The sequence below is a fragment of the Haemaphysalis longicornis genome, unplaced genomic scaffold (assembly GCF_048455015.1).
Source record: "Haemaphysalis longicornis isolate Haplotype H1 unplaced genomic scaffold, Haemaphysalis longicornis Haplotype H1 scaffold_456, whole genome shotgun sequence".
NCBI lineage: Eukaryota > Metazoa > Arthropoda > Arachnida > Ixodida > Ixodidae > Haemaphysalis > Haemaphysalis longicornis.
This window is the reverse complement of record NW_027526377.1, coordinates 1-8,885: the sequence shown is the minus strand read 5'-3', so window position 1 is coordinate 8,885 and position 8,885 is coordinate 1.

The window sequence follows — 8,885 nt, the reverse complement described above, 5'->3', positions numbered from 1 at the left end:
ACTCGCTGAGAACATTTTTTTTTTCTCTTTTCCAGTATTGACGTCTTCGACTGCTCGAATTACGTCACGCAGGCTTAGCGGCTGCTGGTCGATTTTCCTTCAGTTGCAGCAATGAACGCTTTTCGACAGCAACTTAAAAAAAAGACACAAAAACAAAGCAGAAATGGAAGGCGCATCTGGTGCGACAAGCCAATCACGCAGTGCCGCTCCGTGCTGGCGATAACTATAGCTTTCGAAGTGGTCCCCGACGCGAAGGAAAGAGTGAAAGGGCTTATCAAAAGTACCGCATGGTCCCTTTAAAACCGCACCCTATTGCACCAAAGCTAGCATGAACTGTCATTCTGTCATAGAATAAGGAGTTCCGGCATGATGCATTGGCCGTAGGACACATATGCCATACCACCCATGTACTTATTGCTATTTTATGAGACACTGGTAGAAGTTACACGCAGAAATACTTGGTCATGTGCCTGGGGGAAGGGCGTAAACGGCTGAGTGACTTACGTGTGAATCACCTATCTTGGTCCATTTTGAAACGCAATGCGCATTATTTAAACATGTTATTCGGGGTCCATTATTCGGCCCTCTTTCATATGGTCATTGAACTATTGCAGGGCAGGAACAACAACCAGGTAAGCCTAATCGAGCTCTTTGACATGTTGACTTGCAGGTGTGTTTAACACTTTTCTTTGTTCATTTTCTGTGAGCGAAACAAAGAATACCGTTTTGTGAAACCGAGGAAAGGTTGCATGTCAGCGTGCATCTACGTCTATGTAAAGCCATTGTGTCCACCAGCTGTGCATATCCTCCCAAGCTATCAATATTATGACTACGTTTGATGAGATGAACAGCTCACGAATGCGGCGAAAATTAAATGGTACAGCGATCTTAAAGGGGCCATTAAGACAAAATACAAGTTTATTTTTTTTTTTCGAAAGGTTTCGTGTTTTATAGTGCCCCCGGTGCTTGTCCTGATGTAAACGATGTTTTATTCACTGCGAAATTAATCTTTAAGTTAAAATTTTGATATTCCCACTAAATAATGGGTTTACGTGGTCGGCAATGACATCACAGGAACCGACTGCTCTGCAGCCGATTGCGAAGCCTTGCTTACGGTTAGTAAACCTAGATGGTACCACCATATTGCGGTAAGCTGTTTTCTACCTTGGGTTTGTTTTTTACCGCATTTAAACCTGACTTGTTTTTGTTCAGGAAGACAATAATCGTTTCGTGAAACATGGTGGACGCTGGACAACTATGTTCCCGTAATTGAGCCCGTGGCTTGCGTCAATCGGCCAGTGTCGTCTGAGAAAACCCCGAAGCCCCGCAGTCCTGTGCAGCTAAACCGAGCAAGCAAAGTGCGCGCTGTACCAACAGCAGTACGCATCGGTACTTCTATTTTTGCGTGTGCTTTCGTAACTTCCACTGTTTGTCCCGCCATCTTTACTGCCTTAAAAATAATGGGCCCTAAATTTAAGCGCAAATTGCTCGTTCGGCAAGCTTATAAGTTCTGCCTAATTTGCGTTTGCTTTTGCTGGCCTCCGCCAATCGCAGAGCTGGCTGGTATGACATCATAGGTACTGTTGCGGGAAATGAGCTAGTGGATCGCATGGCCATTCCCTTTTTCTAATTATGTAGCTTATTTGAGCGAAGTTTAAGTTAAAAGTGGAGTCAGCATGATTCTGAAGAGGCAACCCTTTGAATGAACCAAACTCGCATTTTGTCTTCGTGGCCCCTTTAAAGAACTGTTCATGTTTAAGAAGGCCCGTCTGGATTTTCTCTAACGAAGGGTTTCAGAAATGCTGCCGAAATGGCATTTGTCTAGTAACGCTCGTTCTCACTTTTTTTTTTCGTTTTTCCTCTTGTCCTCAGGGAGGCAAGTGAAATCTGCAGCTGCAGAAAATACCGTTTTCCTGAAATAATTCCTGGAAAGTCCAATATAATTTCCAAGGAACGTCATGCTGTCTTGTACGTGTACTCTCTTTATATTCCACAACTGCGCAACATCGGCTTGCATACTTCACCGCTTATTGGGCTCGTTTGACTGGACCCAGCTACGGCAACACATGTACAGACAAGAAACAGCGGCAATAGTAAAATAAAATACTGATGGCCAGTTTCAAACTGTTTTCCGGCATTTAATTCCATTTCTATGTACCACCTCAGCGTCTGGATGCTAGCGCATCTTGTAGAATATTGGGTGAAACCTGGTCGAAACCTGCTATAAACGAGTTTCGTCCTGCTTAGAGGGCGGTAGAGGCAGATCTTGGCCAGGTGGATTATCCGTCACCAAAAGTGAACTCTGGTTATGTACAGATGGAAACAACGCACCAACACCCGGCCCGGTGGGCGGCGCTGGTTATGTACAGATGGAAACGACGCACCAACACCCGGCCCGGTGGGCGGCGAGGCCCAGGAAGCGCTAGGAAGAGAGCGCCAGGAGAGAGCAGAGAGCGCCAGGAACAAAACGCAGCGGAGCCCGCTTACTGTTTCGCTCGTTCGCGCAAGAGAGGAGGAGGAGGAAGAATACCTTTATCATCAGAAGAGGCATGAATGTCTTGTTGGGGAAGGAGAGAAAGGGAGGGAAGAATAGAAAAAAAAACTCTGTTCAAGGTTCAATCACTTGAAATGGTGGATAGCACTCTAAAGTCCTTGAACATATAGTTCGCGAATCTCGTGAAGAGATAGGTGCCACGATTTTTGATAGGTATCGGTCCAGGTTATTACACCAACTTGTAGAGACCACTGGTTAGCGCGTATTCAATAACTTTCTCAAGCACTAAGGGGTATTCTTGAACGCATTGCAGATGCGCTTCTTCATCTCCGGGAGGAGAACCGAGGTCCAATAGAGGCTCGCGACCGGTCTTGAAGTGTGCACAGTGCCATATCAAATGATACAGGCTGGGGATGCACTTCTCGTCACAATACGTGCAGCAAGAGAAATAAAAATGTTTAGTGCGAAAAAGCACTAAAAAGAAATCAAAGAAATCATCTAAAGCACCCACGCTAACCTAAGGAATAAAAATTATACTTAAATTTAAAAATGAAAAAAAAAATACCGAGGCAAAAACCAGTCTCCAACCACCGTCCTTGAGCACAAGAACCTCAGTCGGATCCTATACACTACAACGCAAACGCTTCGGGGTGGTGCTAGACTAGTCTTAAATATTGGAATGTCGTCGGGCGGCACTCTAGCCATGCCTGCAGCGGCCAGCTAGAGTGCCGTCGGACGGCACTCTAGACGCTGCGTATGCCCAAACTGTTTTTACTGGTGCACAGAAAAAAGGGCTGGCATGAGTGAGGTGAGGGAACTTGAAACCACGAGGCTACCCGCTTGGCTACTACGGTCCACTGTGGCCGAAGAAGTGAAGGACAGAAGACTGTTAAAGCAGCCATGAAGAGAAAACAAAAGTTTGTTTTATTCCAAAGATTAGGTCTTTCATAGTACCCCAAGCGCTTTCCCGGAAGCAAATGATGCTTTATTCACTGAGAAATAAGGCTATTTAAGCCAAAATTTTAAATCTCCCGCTAAAATTGCACATTGCGTGACGTGAACAATGGCGTCATACGAGCCGGTCCATGAAACAGATACTTAGTATGTCGACTCCATATAGCACCCACACGCGGGAGTCAGACAGGAACCGAAACTCGTGCCGAAACCGAGACGGCGGCCGTTTTAAAAATACTAGTAAAACCTAGTGCACCCGCTGCCCTAGTCATGGAATCGCCTGATCCGGAGAACAAAACTCTCGCCGAGGAGCTAGGGCTTGCATTTAACAACCTCACACCACCTGAACGCTCAATGCTTCTAAGTGCACGAGCGGCAGGAGTTGTGGGATACGCGGTGGACGGGAAAGCGACCATTCCGCGATAGCCACAACAGACGAACGCCCTGCCGTCGGCACCGCTGCCTCGTCAGCCCCGTCGCGACGGACGAATACAGACTGTACGTATGTGCCGTATTTTTATTACGGTTAATAATAGTTCAATTTCAGTAGCAGTATCGCTTATGCCAGTTGGCCGGTGTCGTGTATGGAAAGCCGTTCGCGCGAGCTCTCTGCTCCGACCAGAAAGATACGAGCGTCAATGCGCGGTGTGTACGGCATTTTTTCCCCCAAGGTCAGAGCGCTTTGACGGCGATTTGACGAAGTCGGCGACGAGCGCCAGCATGTCCCAGGAGTGAGCTAACGTAAGGGTCCCTGCCGTAATCACTTCGTCGGAAATGAAGCGAGCACACTCGTACTTCCTTTAGCTCCCTTTCTCCTCCGTTTGCAAAGTTCACAAAACGTAGCCGCTTGCTTCGCCGCGGTTCGTCGTTTGGCAGCACATGAAATGAGATCTCTTCACCGGCGGGGATGTCGCACTCCCTCGACAATTTTCCCGTACTACATGGGCATTTCAAAACGCAGCAACGAAATTTCATTGTAAAGTACTCGAACAAACTGAAGTTTTCAGTGGTTGTAAACTAGAAATGAGCTCTTAAAGGGAAACTGAGGCAGTTTTCAATTTGCTGAATACACAGAAATTCGGAAACGTTGACCTTAAACACCTAACTTACGAGGTCTTTTTCTTTTTTTTTTTTTTTTTTGGTTGAAATAGCGGCGTAATAGGCGAATAAACAAGCGCCATCGCCACGCCCCCGCGACGCGCGGAGCGCAGGGGAGGAGGACGGCACGAGAGTGAAAGGGGTCGTGGTGACGTCGTCGTGAGGAGCGATCGGCCGCCGCGGCAAGTGTTCGGCCCCTGCTGCTGCCTTTCTCAGCGTGCCGTCCGCCAGCGTTAGCTTTCCTGGGCCCCGTGCTGTGTTTTGTTTTAATTTAGCAACTAGTAGTGGAAACTTTTTCAGTGCTGCGTTGTACTGCTTCACAATCGTGCCGAGGAAGCGGAGTAACCATGCCGAGGTTCTGCTCGGCATTCGGTTGCAACAGCACCTATGGCCGCGATAAAGTGGTCTTTCACAGCTTCCCGCGGGAGCCGAAACTCGCTGCTCAGTGGGTTGCTACTGTAAAGAGGGAACACTTCAAGCCAACAAAGGCGAGTGTGTTGTGTTCCAGACATTCCCAGACAGGCTGCTTCTAGGCAGTATCGGGATACCATTCTGTCGAAGTACAACCTCCAGCACAGCCCTGTTGAGGCACACATTTTTATAGTTTTCTGGTGGTTGTGGCGCACCTGGGGTGCCTTTGCCTCTCTCGAACCTCCCGTATCTCGTGGCAACAGCAGCAATCTTCTTCGTCGGTCATTGTAACGCAGTGCGCGCATGAACACCTGACATGCTTATCGTGATATGAGTGCCTCAGAAGGGACCACTACTCACCAAAGCGTTTCAATATAGCTCATGCTGGACTAAGTGACGACGCCACTGCAGTTACAAAAGCCCCAGCGGCGGGATATCGGCTCTAAAATCTGGAACAGCAGTGGTGACGTCGCAAAAAACATGTGAGGAGCGGCTCTCTGTAATCAAAATTGGAGTATCGTGTCGCCGCTGCACGACTGAAGCCGTTGGTGCGTACTGGCGTGTGCGCTCCTTGTACTGTATGTACTCCTGAACTTCTTGTTGGATCACGGACAAAGAAAAAAGAGCTGTTCGCTGGTGCCGCGACAGTAATAATATGGATGTTATGGATGAACCCCCGGTGAAAAGACCTCTGCAGCACTTAAAATTTGCATATAAATTAGTGCGTACGTCAGCAGAAATTTAACCTCCTCTAATAAAGAAGGATATATACTTTGCACCATGGTACCGCATTTTTGAGAAGCACGGTGCGAGAAAAGGGAAATTAATTGTTGTGGCTCATGACGCCACTTGCATGTTTCGAAGGAAATTTTCCATTGAGAAGGTGGTTGCTTCTCAAAATCAGCGCAGAAAATGATTCACAAATTGCATACGCAAACCATACCCCCTAAAAAAAAAAAAAAGACTTCGGCGGGAATTGAACCCGCGAAGTTGAGCGCACGGGCGCGACGCGCGAGAGCACTGCTCCACCGCACAAATGATGATACGGTGCAAAATAGCCTAGGTAATAGATGGAGGCCCATCCTTCCGTGTCATACGTCGGTGTTTACTAGCTGGTTTACAGAATTCCTGGCTGGTAAACTGAAATTTCTTAAATAGCGCTTGCACAGCAAGGTTCCCCGAAGCCTCCACAATAGCTTATCGCCATCAACTCCGCTGCTTCGCGAAAACGCTCGCAAAAATGTGTGTGCGCGGCTGCGACTGCGATTTCCCACTGCGGGGATAGTGCTTGTCGTACTTTGGTTTTACGTTTCACATGAAAAACCTTGGCCGATATTGATGCCTTATTACCCAAATTACCCTACGTAACTCTTCTTCTGCACGAAACTGACCTTACATTTTCTACAGGCGAGCCGTTCGCACACCATTTACAGCTTGCAGCTCCGAGGTAGCGGCGGCGCCGAAGAGCACAGCCGAAGCGTCGAAAGCCAAAATACGGATTGCATTAGCGCTAGTGTTGAGTTGCATGGGCTTCGTGGACCTTACTGAGTTTATTACACTCCAGAAACTATCAGAATAGCCGCATTCATTGCGGCACAGATGTTGTCGGGGAGCAGTTTTCGCTTCTCGGTCGATTCCCGACGACGCGTCGGGCGACCGGTCGGGTGACCGATTTTGTTGGCTTCTTCGGTCGGCGAACCAGTCACACTACGGCGACTTTCCATCGGCCGACGTGTTTGTTTCGCCGTCGGCGTAGTATGACAGCGCGGTCGGGCAACTCGGCAGTTGGCCGATGGCTTGGCGACTCAGCTGTTTCCCAGGCGGGTGAACGTTGCCGGTTGGGACACGTATTCCTCGGAAGTGTTGTTCGTCGCCGGCACTTGTCGCCGTCGCCGCTCGTGCACGGGCGAGAGGCTCTAACAGTACGGGTGTACGATAAACTCACTACTCGGACTGGCCATCGTGGTATCAATTACACAAATGCAAATACAGCGTTTTCTACCGCGACGACCCGCTGGGAACGCGTTTCATGCTCCGCCTCCTCCGAGGGTCCTCACGACGACGTCACGAAGACTTGACCAATCACGAACGGCGGTGAGGTTCGCCACATGCCCCTAGGCACCCGTTGCTCATTTTTGCCAAAATTAAGTGCTTTTTAATAGTTTATGCCAAGTTTTGACTTGATTTTCGAGTTCGCCGTATGAAAAATGATAAAATGGGAGCAAAAGCTCTTTTTTTGTAAAAAGTGCTTCAGTGTCCCTTTAACGACAGCCGCAAGCCAACACCATTCGAAACTTATGCGACGACTGGCACTATCTCGTCGCTTCTTGCTGTTCCTTACTCCCCTCGTTTCTATTTTTACCTTCGCTGGTTGGCGATATGACGGCCAACCTCCTGTCAAAGGATTAAGATACCAAGCAAGGTCGCGGCTGTACGTACTGGAACGGTTCGTTGGCCCCTAAGAGCCTCGAACCCGAAAATTCGTCTGCGCGACGGCGAGATGTCGAGCTCGGCCGGCGGTAGTTTCGTATGCATTGGCGCACACGCTTGCGTGTTCGTTCGGAACTTCAACCGTTTACTCCACTGTTCTTTGTCATAAAAAGAATGTGCAGTATGTTTCACGGGCATATAGCTCGCTATGCAAACTGTAAGCCCTGCCTAACATGCGTTTGCTTTTGCCGGCCTCCGCCAATCGCAGAGCATTCTCGAGTGACAGCATAGGTTCTGTTGCGGAAAATGAGCTGGTGGGTCGCATGGTCATTTCCTTTTTTCCTAATTATGTAGCTTATTTGAGCGAAGTTTGCGTTATCAGTGGTGTCGTTATGGTTCCAACGAGGCAATCTTTCGAATGAACCAAACTTGTGTTTTCTCTTCATGGCTCCTTTAAAAGCGAGAGCTATTGGAGCGTCACTGAATAAAGGGCCTCCGTAATTCCCCAGATTAAAACGTAGAACGCATTCACTATATATACATGTTTTTGATAATTCCGACCGTGCAAAGCGCATTTTCAATGAGAAATCTGCATTCGCAAGTCCTGTTTCTAAGCGGTGAAACCCAGTTCGCCGACTTGCAGGCATCGGCTGTGAGTATGCAGGCTGGGAAGTCCCCAGGGCTAGGTTAGCGGATTGCTAGCAATACACCTGAGCGTGGATGAACAAAACGTCCACGTTACCCGGGAAATGGCCGAAAATTAAAACTTTCACTTGGCGTAACACATTGCAGACCACAGTGAGGCCATTATAGTTGGTGAGGGTGCTACGAATAGCAATGTGTGGTTTTTTCTGCTTTCCCCCGTCCCAGATGAACTAAAGCTCTAACTCTACATTGAATAGTTGTATTTTGTGCCCCTTGCCCTTATGTATTTCATCTGTTATAATTGAGTTTGGCACCGTCATATGCCCACCAGAAGTTCTACTCGGTGTCATGTTTGTGCCCTTTTTTCGCTGTGATTAATTAATTCTGTTATAATAGAATTAATGACTCATGACTCAGCGGCCAGCAATAGCAGAGCTGTTGTTGCTGGTCGTAATGTGTGCTGCGTCGTCAGAAAACCCTGAGAGAGAGAGAGAGAGAGAGAGAGAGAGAGAGAGAGAGAGAGAGAGAGAGAGAGAGAGAGAGAGAGAGAGAGAGAGAGAGAGAGAGAGAGAGAGAGAGAGAGAGAGTTGCTTTATTAGAAGATAAACGAAAGTCGACTCAGCCGATAACTGCCTCTCGGGTTGAGAGCACCTCAATGAAGACTGAGTCAAGGAGGGGGATAGACAAGAAAGTGGGTGGACAGAAAAAAGATAGAAAGGGAGAATAGGATAACGGTTCAGAAGCCGCGCAGCATGGACAGTACTGGCGGCATCATAGCCGGTCCGAGAGTCCCGTGTCCTTTAAAAAGTCCAGCAGGGCTCGGAACGCTTTTTCGCGATTTCATTTGTGACAG